The sequence below is a fragment of the Cynocephalus volans genome, chromosome 11 (genome assembly GCF_027409185.1).
Source record: "Cynocephalus volans isolate mCynVol1 chromosome 11, mCynVol1.pri, whole genome shotgun sequence".
Lineage (NCBI taxonomy): Eukaryota > Metazoa > Chordata > Mammalia > Dermoptera > Cynocephalidae > Cynocephalus > Cynocephalus volans.
The window spans coordinates 78,745,453-78,756,796 of NC_084470.1; positions in this window are offsets into that span (position 1 = coordinate 78,745,453).

Genomic DNA, 11,344 nt, shown 5'->3' on the forward strand with positions numbered 1-11,344 from the left:
CATAATGGATGAAATACTGTATGTTGCTTACTTCATTTTTGCCAGGTCAAATTGAAATTCCCATCAGCATTTGACACCCCTTACACGGCCACGTAATAAATGAGTGAGAGCCTAAATATGAACATTAAATATTTCATTTCCACTAGACATTATTACAGTACAGTATAGCTCCACTTTTGAGGATATCTTGCACATTTCTTCTTGGAGCATGATAGTCTTATTGTGAACTTCTCCTATAAAGGGGAGTAAAATAAGGTAGCTCACTCAATTATGAATCATCTGGATTATAAATTCATGTATCATTAACCATGAATCCAACAAGTACACAGTGATCTGTTTGATCTGAAATTGCATCAGAGAGTGAAGTAGTACTTTAGGAGAATTAAATTAATAAAATAAATTGAACAAATGTTCAATATAAGTGAAATATGGCACCTTCACCTAAGGGTAAATAAATAAATCCACTGTTTACACTGTTCCCCTTTGACTTCATTTTCTCCATCATCTTCTTGCTGACACTAACTGTTCCTCCATTTGATGGAATCAATATTTTAAATATGAATCAAAATGTAAAGTAGGGGGGCTTAGGCACACATAAGTTTGAAGTAATTTTTTTCTAATGGCTTAGCATCATTCATCTTAGTCTGAAAGGCTTTTCACTAGTGGTGAGAGAATCACAGTACTTTTCATTTTTATTAAAGTTGCTTTTTTTAACTTCAAAATTAATCTCTATCACTACATTGAAATAAAAGATGCTAACAGCAAACTGAATACACAACTGAATAATAATAATATCATAATATAATATTATTTTATCGTTGTTAGTTTTATAGAATGAATATGGAATGTGATTTCTATGCTGCTTTGGTATTGTAATTAGTAAAATACAAATCATCTACCTAAAGGCTTGTATTATTTGATCTCTGTCGTGCCTCTGTTTTCTCTATTCTGGGAAGGATTCATCTGTCAGAAGCATGCTAAATGTTGTGCCAATCTTACAGAGGGATTTTTTTAAGGAACCACTTTAAATAACTAACCAGCACTTTAGGGTGCAAATCAGACTTGAAAGTGCATATTTTAAAAATTTTATTTCTCAATTTTCACACTGATTTCTTGACCTTCATTATTTCCATATATGGTAAAGTGTTTCCCAAAATGTAAGCCAACAATTAGCATTGCTTTGGCATACTCACTAAAGTCCAAAAGTTCTGAGATAATTCGGGAGTCAAAACTGTCTAGAACCAGAGTTGCTACTTAGAGAAATAGGTCAAAACTTATTCAACAAGAAATAAATTACTGTCTACCATCTGTGGGTTTTAATTTCTAAATAACTTTGACATATCGCCTGCTGGTTTCCACCAACACGACTGAGTTGAATGATATTCATTCTCCCACTGACCACTCTATTTCCGACTTGTTGTAGACTGAGATGGGGTATCTTTGTTAGCTTCACTTACAAAACACATTATAGGAATTAGAGTCTTGGAGGTAAAACTTAGTATTTAATCAGGCAGGAAAAGGAATAGAGTGCTAGAACCACAAAATTAATTGCTGCTCAACAAACCTGAAAATCTCCATGAAGAGCTAAAATACAAAGTCTCCAAACTGGCCTGATTTCACCTGTTTGTGCATTCTCGTTTGACCTTTGGCGACTTTCTGTCTCGAATTTTCCGTGACAGCCTTTGCCTTATCTGCTGGTCTTATCCTTCCAGTTGGCATTCAGGCCACCTTTAAATGTACTCCTATTGTCATTCAGCAGACAAACTCGTGCTTGCATTCCCCTCTTGCCCCTCCTGTGTCCTCCCTCTCCGTGGCTAGCTAGCACATGCTGCCATTACTTTCAGGCCACATAATGTCACCGTCTTCATGTTTTTCCTTGCACTCTCCCAGCTGACGTCCGACATCCTTCATTCCGCAGCATCTCAGCAGAACCACAAGATGACAACTTTAGGATCATAATGCGAATTAGTTATGCTCTCACCATTTCCCATTCTCATTAAATCATTGTCAGGACAATGGATTCATGTGGTACCATTTCCTGTTCTCATTACAATTTTTGTCACAAGAATGAGGTATCAGAATTTCAATGTTTCGCATGGTCTTTGAAAAATAATATTTAACTCTTCTGCTTTGACCTGTTTTTTCTGTTCTGCATTGGACTAAGCCCTGACTTCTCTCCCTATCTGTTTAGGTAATTACACCCTCAAGAGTCCTGAACATGAAAAAAGTTAAGAAATCACAATACAGGATTGTGTTGAAACTTTGCCTATTGTTCGATGACAAAATTAAACTAATATTGTAGCATGCTTTATGTGAAAGTTAGAGAATCTACACGTGGTCATTTCTTAGGTAAAATGATTTTTTAATGTCCTTTTTTATTCATTTTTATTTTTTCTTCAATGTAACTATCAAACACAGACCTTGTCCTTAAAAGAAAGCAAAGAAATCATTGTTCATATTTTCTTTCTTGCTTTTTTTTTTTCCTTTTTAAATGTTTCTAAATTTATGTTACTTTTAGGGGGAAAATAACCCATTCTTACTCTTTAGATATACAATTTGAATAAATTACTTTATTTCTCCTCCCTGCTGATCCTAGCTGCCTTAACCAAGGTTTGTTTTACAATTGATGGCTTTGTTCTTGCAAGACAGTTACACGTTCTGTTTGGGTTCAGGTAGAAGTCTTACAAACACTAAGTAATGATTTGATAACTAAACGCTCCTGAAGCTGTCTGTCAGCTCTCCCTGCAGCATAATAGCGGCTTCCCCTGCCTGCAGTCACTTCAGGGTGCTCTAATTAAATGCAAACTTTGTAAAACACCAGAGAAGCGCAGGCAATGTGGAAATGCTGTAGAAATGCACACTGTCCCCTTTGGTAATATGCTATTGCGGTTTTGTTGTTCAGATAGCATGAACAAAATATGTGAGAAAAAATAGAGATCATTTCATTGTTAACAAATCAATGACACTATTTGTAGAAAATGTTCTAACTTGTAATATGCTTAAAGCTAAATTCCAATTCTCTGATTAGAAGTAGGAAAACTGAGTTCAATTTGGTCAATAATTTTTAAATTGCTCCCCAAGTCTTGTGCCTTTTTCTATATTGTTTTCACTTGTTGATTTTTTTTTTCATGTTTCTTTTTAGATTATGTTGTTAACTATTTTGAAATGTGGCCCAGCACAGTGCCTGATATAAAATAGACATACAATAAGTGTTTGTTTATGGAAGGGAAAAAGAAGTGGGCAAATACTATGGGACGAGTTAGAAAAGCCACAATAAAACTTGACAACAAAATGGCTTTCAAATAATATTTGCATTTGTTCATGGTAAATATATTTTGTCTTATGTAAGTAGTTTCTTTCTATTCCTATTTGATTTAGAGTTTTCATTAGGAGTGGATTTTATCAAGTAACTTCTCAGTCTATGAATATGATCACAGACTCTTTTTTCCTCCTTTAGTTTATTGCTGATACTAAGACATGTGCTTGATCATGTATGTAGTGGTTTTTGATACACTGCTGGATTTTATCTTTGCCATTTTATTAAGAATCTTGCATTTTTTTTTGAAACAATTAGTTACTTTGTTTTGTTTTCCTTTGTGCTATCTTTGCCATGTTTTGGTATTAATGTAAAATGACTGGAGGAGAATTCCCATATTTTTATGTGGCTTGAATCATTTGTGTAACTTGGTAAGTATCCTTCAAAAGACAGATAAAAGTCATCTTTGAAGACATCTGGAACTGGTAACTCTTTCATGGCACATTTCTGACCACATTCTGATCGCTTCTGGAGTAAATGGTACTCAGATTATTCTTTTCTTTGGGGAGTACTTTTGTTAATGTTTTTTGCCAGGTAATTACCCATTTTATCTAGGATTTCTAATATGCTGCCATAGACTTTCAGGTAGTATTGCCTTTAAATTTGTTTAATTTCTCCTGAATATAAGGTTATACATCCCACTTTTCATTCTTAATCACATCTATTTTTATATGTTTTGTCTTTTTTACTCTTAATCATGCTTACAAGGGGGCTACCTATTTTATTAACAATTTTCAAGAACCAGCTCTCAGATTTATGTATCTATCTTATTTAATTTTTTATTTCCTTAATTTTAAGCTTTATCTTTCTTACATTTATATGGTTCTTTTACTATTTAAGATGCTATGTAACAATTGTATTTTATTTTTGTCTGTCTGTATTTTTTATTCATCTTTTATTGAAATGTATTGATTAGACATATATGTGGGGTACAGAGTTGAATACCCATACATGTGTACAATGTGTGATGATCTTTTAAGGCCAAAACTAGCCCCTCAATTACAGCTTTCACTGTACCACTATGTTTAGACTAAAATAGTCTTTTTCTCAGTATTTTCTAGATTGTATTTAATTTTATCTTTTTATCCAAAGAGCTTCCAGATATTATCTAGAAGTGTAATTTTTTATTTTAAAATAAATAGCAGTATTTTGATTCTCTTTGTCTATTTGTAATTGTATTACTTTAGGATTTTTTAAAAATAGCCTGAAAAATAAAACTCTGCTTTCTAAAAATTAAGACTTTTTAATGGTTAATTTTTATAAGTAGTCTATGGACATACAAAAATACATATTTTCTATTTGAGGGAGGAAAATAACTCCATATACTTAATAAATCAAGTTTATTAATAATTCTTTTATGTCTTCACTTATTTTTTTCTTTAGTAGAACTGTTTAATTCTATGAGGACTACTGAAAACTTTCACTCTAATTTTATTTTTATTAAGCTCTCCTTGCATAGCTAATGGCTTTTGCTTTATGTATGGTTATTGACTTGTTTGGAGATGCAGGTGTGTTAGTTATATTTGTATCATAAATTACCTCTCTTTACATTTTATAATGTCCCTCTATCTCACCTACTGCTTTTAATGTTTAATTCCACTCTGTCTGCTACTAGTATTACTACTCCTATTTTTGTCTTTCTTTTGTTTGCATTTGCCCATCCTTTATTGCTTAACATTTTCTATTTTAAATGAAACATGGCATATAGCTAGTCTTAAAAAATACAATTGCTGTCCTTTAATGGGGGAATTCAGTCACTCACATTTAAGTTAATGACTACTATATTTAATTTTGCTTCCTCCAGAATTAAGCATCAATTAACAAGCTTTGGTAATGCAGGAGAATTCAATAAGATTAGTGTCACTTCTAGTAGCATGCCCATTTATTAAGGACCCTCACTGGACTTCACTAACATTGTCCTTTGTTAGTGTCCTTTGTTACCAGCACAGAGCTGGTTCTAGACTGTTTTTCTTATTATTAACCATTATTAATATTATTATTCCTAGCATTTATCAAATTGGCATAATGCTCCTGGCAATCTTCTAAGCACGTTGCATACTTACAATAACTCTATGAGGTTGGAATTATTATTTTCTCTATTTTATAGATAGGAAATTGAGCATTGACAGTTTCCATAACTGGCTGCAGAATACTCAGCGAGTACAGAGAGAGCAGGGTTTGGAACCCAGGTACCGAGTCAGGAGTCTGTGTTCTTAACAGCAATTGAGTCTTCATATCAATTTTCATTATTCACATTCCCATTGTTGAGGTCATATATTTAAAAAAAGTTGTCATTACATGAAAATATTCCCTATGAACTGACACACTATTAAAATAACTTCCCTATGAACATTCTTCCCCAATGAAAACTAATATCTATTCCAGCCTTGGGGACATCTGAGTCAGTCTATCAGTTGGTATTCTCTCATTGCTAACAACAGAAATCAACTCTGGCTAACTTAAATGTTAAAAATTTAATCAAAGGAGTTTACAAATAGCTTATAAAATGAACTAAGACTGGAAGACAGGACAGGTACAGGGAAGATTTTTTTGAGTGTTTGTTTTGCACCTATTATAAGTCAGACAGCTGTAACTGGAGCCAAACAATTGTAAGTAAATTATAGTCTCTACCCTTAAGGAAGGTAATTCTATTTGAAAATTTGTTTGGGAGAGTTCCTAGTAAGCAGAAGAGACTAGAGTCGGCGACTAGAGTCTAACAACAATAACAACAGCCTATGTTTATGGAATTCACAGATCTCACCAGGCACAGTTCTAAGCCCTTTACCTCATTTGGTTTTACAACACCCTGTTATTGTATCCATTTTATAGAAAAGGGCACTAAGGCTTAGGACCCAAGCTTCAAACCCAGACAGACTGACTTCTACTTGTGCTTTTAATGTCTCTTATAAATTGAGGGAAGGAATGTTTGTTGGATAAATATGTGGATAAGGAAATGTGGAAATATACATGTCCTATTTTCTTTTTACATTCAGTAGCTCATCTTCCTATTATCATCTCTGTATTTCTGTCAAAACCCAGTGTGTGGATAATATATTTCTGGCTCTTCCCAGGATTCCTTTCTTTGGAAAATAACAAATCCAATATAATAATGTCTCTTCCCCCTAAAGTTTATGTTATTTCAACATCTATAGCCACTTTGTTGGTGCAGAATGAAGTTGGTCCAGAATTTGAATCCTCTTTGTTTGCTACACATGTAGACATTAAGCTTTAAAGAAAATAATAATAATAATCACAATAAAGAATGTTTCCAGGATACCTGCAGAAATCATATTACAGAATATTGCACACATTTCTGTTTCCATTTGTGCTTTCTATAAACATGTAGACACACAAACACATGCACACAGGTATTTTAGAAATTGTGCAAAATTCTTAATGTTGGTTTTCTCTAAAAGTAGTTTTACAAGTGGTTTTTATTTTCTTATTTCTTCCTATTTGTATGTCTTCCTATTTGTATATATGAAAAGATTTTGCTTTATTAATGAAAACAATTTTTAAAAATAATGAATTATTTACACAATTTCATAAGGTGCCTTACTTTGTAGCAGAATAAAACTTCGTAGACACATCCAAATACAGAGCTCCCTTTCCTATTAGTACTTTTTACCTCTGTGCCAGTTTTGCAATTAGTACTGAGCCTCTGTCTAGGATGAGCTGTATAGCAAATGCTCAGAGAAACATCACTTTTATACATCTTTTCCTCAATGACAAATGTTTTCCACTGTTAGGTCCTGAACTTCTGCCTTCAGTCTATGAGTGCTCTCCTTCCTGTCTTCTACAAAGCATGTTTTTTTTTTCAGTCAGATGTGTCCATAAGACATCCTTCACATGCCTACTGTCAGTTCCCCATACCATACTAGATAAATGGGGGTAATACGGTTCATCTCCAAAAACCTTCACTGAGAGTCATACTCTGGCCATCTATTTGAATATATGAGTTCTCAAGGAAAATTCAGTGTTAAATTCAATGCTGAAGCAATTATCCAAGATTTACCAATGTCTTTTAAATTAAAGATTTCCATTGTTGTTCTTGCTCAAATGAAACTATCATTTTTTTTTCTCAAAAATAAATATAGCCCAAAAAAGGAGGACGATTATAATTGAACAATTTATATTAGAAACAAATTTCTGCTTTTGGAAATCAATATATTGTTGGGGCACCCTAAATTTCCACTGACATTCAAATAAACTACCTGAAATTACTGATATCATGGTGTATTAGTCTGTTTATGTTGCTTATAACAAAGTACACAGAACTGGGTGATTTATAAAGAAAAAACAAAATTTATTGCTTACAGTTTCTGAGGCTGAGAAGTCCAAAGTCCATCTGGTGGTGGCGACAGTGGCCCAGGGGTCTCACATTGCTAGATGTTGGAAGCAGAGACAGCAGAGAAAGAAAGACAGACTCTCCTCTTCTTTTAAAGCCCTCAGAACCAAGCCCTAGACCACCATTTTTAATCCATTCATTACTGCATGGTCCTATAATCCAATCACCTCTTCAAGGCTCCACCTTTCGATTACCATAATAGGCTTTCCCACCCTCTTAATGGTCACAGTGGGGGTTAAGTTTCTAATACATAAAACTTTGGGAGTACAGTTCAAGCTCCAATAAGTTCTGGTGGGACCATAATTCAAACCACTACATTCCACCCCTGGCCCCCCAAAACTCATGTCTTTTCACATACAAATACATTAATTTCATCCCCAAAGTCTTAACTTGTGTCAACTCAAGAGTCCGAAGTTCAAAGTCCTATCTGTGAAATCAATACAAGTTATCTACTTCCAAGATACAATGGTGGGACAAACATAGGGTACATATCCCCATTCCAAAAGGGAGAAATAGGCCAAAAGAAAGGAGAAACAGGTCCCAAACAAGTCCAAAACCCAGCAGGACAGGCACTAAATCTCAAAGATGGCAAATCATGTACCTTGACTTCATGTTCAATGTCCTCTGCGTGCTGGTATGGAGGTTGGGTCCCCAAGTCCTCTGGCAGCTCCACTCCTATGGTTTTCCTGGTCTCAGCTGATGCTTTAGTTCTTGCAGGCTGGTGTTGCACACTGGTAGCTCCACAGATCTGCGGTCTCCATGATGGTCCTTCTCTCACGGCTCCACTAGACATGGTGTTGTTGAGGTTTCTCTGCTGTAACTCTGACCCCACGTTTTCACTTGGCATTGCTCTAGTAAAGGTTGTCTGTGGTGACTCCGCCCTTGTGACAGATGTCTTCCTGGGCCCCTAGACTTTTCCTTACATCCTCTGAAATTGGGGTGGAGGCTCCTAAGCCTCCACAGCTCTAGCATTCTGTGAGCCTGCAGACCTAACACCATGTGGACACTGCCAAGGCTTCCAGCTTGTATTTTCCAAAGCTGCACATCCAGCTACACCTGGGGCCAATTTAGCCATAGCTGGAGCAGCCAGAACAGCTGGGGTGCTGGTGCTGGAAGCAGCTTCTCGAGGTGGTCCTGAAGAGTGAGGCTGTGCAGGGTGCCTCAGGCCTGTTCTCCAAGACCATTCTGTCTCCCTACACCTTTGGGCCTGAAATGGAAGGGTTGGCCCCAGAGGCTTCTGCAATGCCTTCAGGGCCTTTTCCTCCTTTTCTTGATAATCCCTTTCCTTTGTACTAATCTTCTTATCTAATGGTAGCTGGGCTGCACCACTGCATGCTCTCTGCTTCTCTACCACATGTCCAGGCTGAAAATTTTCTAAATTTTTACACTCTGCTTCCCTTTTAAATTCTGGCTTTATGTCATGCCTTTGCTGCCATAACTCAGGGTAGGCTGTTACAAGTAGCCATGCAACTTCCTTAAATGGCCAGAAGTTTGATTATATGCTGATTTGTGGGCTGTAGCCAATGGTTTGACTGGATGATCAGGGACATGGAAGGAACATGATTAGAAAATTGGCAAGAAAGAAATATGGGGAAGAGGTATGTAAATAGACCTCTCTGAGAAGACAAAAGATGTGAAGATATTTGTTTCCCATGTGAATGCCCATCAAAGGGTGACCTCAACAGAGGAGGACTTTAATAATCAAGTGGACAGGATGCTCCATTCCGTGGATACTAGTCAGTCTCTTTCTCCAGCCAACCTTGTCATCTCCCAGTGGGCTCATGAGCAAAGTGGCCATGGTGGCAGGGATGGAGGTTACGCATGGGCACAGCAACATGGACTTCCACTCACCAAGGCTGATCTGGCTACAGCAACTGCTGACCACCCAATCTGCCAGCAGCAAAGACCAACACTGAGCCCCCGATATGGCACCATTCCCCAGGGTGATCAGCCAGCCACCTGGTGGCAGGTTGATTACATTGGACCACTTCCGTCATGGAAGGGATAGCATTTTGTCCTTACTGGAATAGACACTCTGGAAATGGATTTGCCTTCCCAGCATGAAATGCTTCAGCTGAAACTACCATCTGTGGACTCACAGAATACCTTATTCATCGTCATGGCATTCCACACAGTATTGCTTCTGACCAAGGAACTCACTTCACAGCTAAGAAGTGCAGCAATAGGCTCATGCTCATGGAATTCACTGGTCTTACCATGTTCTCCATCATCCTGAAGCAGCTAGTCTGATTGAACGGTGGAATGGCCTTTTGAAGTCACAGTTACAGTGCCATCATGGTGACAATATGCAGGGCTGGGACAAAGTTCTCTAGCAGGCTGTATATGCTCTAAATCAGTGCCCAATAAATGGTACTGTTTCTCCCATAGCCAGGATTCATGGGTCCAGGAATCAAGGGGTACAAATGGAAGTGGCACCACTCACCATTACCCCTAGGGACCCATTAGCAAAATTTTTGCTTCCTGTCTCCACAACTTTATGCTCTGCTGGCCTAGAGGTGTTGGTTCCAGAAGGAGGAATGCTTCCATCAGGAGACACAAAAATGATCCCATTGAACTGGAAGTTAAGGCTGCCACCATGCTTCTGAATCAACAGGCTAAGAAAGGACTTACAGTGTTGAGAGGGGTGATTGACCCAGACCATCATGGGGAAGTTGGACTAACTACTTCACAATGGAGGTAAGGAAGATTACATCTGGAATACAGGGGATCCCTTAGGATGTCTCTTAGTACTACCATGCCCTGTGATTAAGGTCAATGGAAAATTCAACAACCAAATCCAGACAAGACTACAAATGGCCCAGACACTTCAGGGATGAAGATTTGGGTCACTCCACCAGGTAAAGAACCACGATGAGTTGAGGTGCTCGCTGAAGGCAAAGGGAATACAGAATGGGTAGTAGAAGGTTGTTATAAATACCAGCTTTGACCACGTGACCAGTTACAGAAACGTGGATTGTAATTGTCCTCCCTGTTGTCTTAAGAATATGTCTCTATGTATATATACTGCACACATTTTAAGCAATTATCTCTGTTTTTGTTCCTCTTGTTCTTTATCATGTACCATGAGACTTATTGACTTTATACCAGCATTTAAATATTGTTAACCTTACCACATAGTATTTGCAATTTTAAGTTATGGGATATTGGGAGAGGGGTAAATATCATCTAAGGACTTGACCTTTTTTTTTTTTTTTGGAATGGGATAAATGTGTTTCTGGTTGTACGCAGGATAATGTATCATGTTAGGCAAAACTATTATGTTATTGTACCATTTGAAAATTAAGTGTGATTTAAGGAGATAGTATGGACACCAAAGTTGACCAGGGGTGGACTTGTGAAGGTTAATTCTAGGTGTCAACTTGGTTAGATGAAGGAATGCTGGGAAACCTGGTAAAGCTATTTTTTAGGTGTGTCCATAAGGGTATTTTCATCAGAGATTAGTATGAGTCTGAGTGGACTGGATGGGAAGGACCCACCCTCAATGTGGGTGGGAACCATTCAATCCACTGGGGGTCCGGAGAGAACAAAAGACAGAGGAAAGAGGGGAAGCTCTCTCTCAGTCTGCTGGAGCTGGGATACACTCTTCTCTCTTGTCCGTGGATATCAGAGCTCGAGACTCTTCAACTTTTGGGTTCCAGAATTTGCACCAAGGACACCAT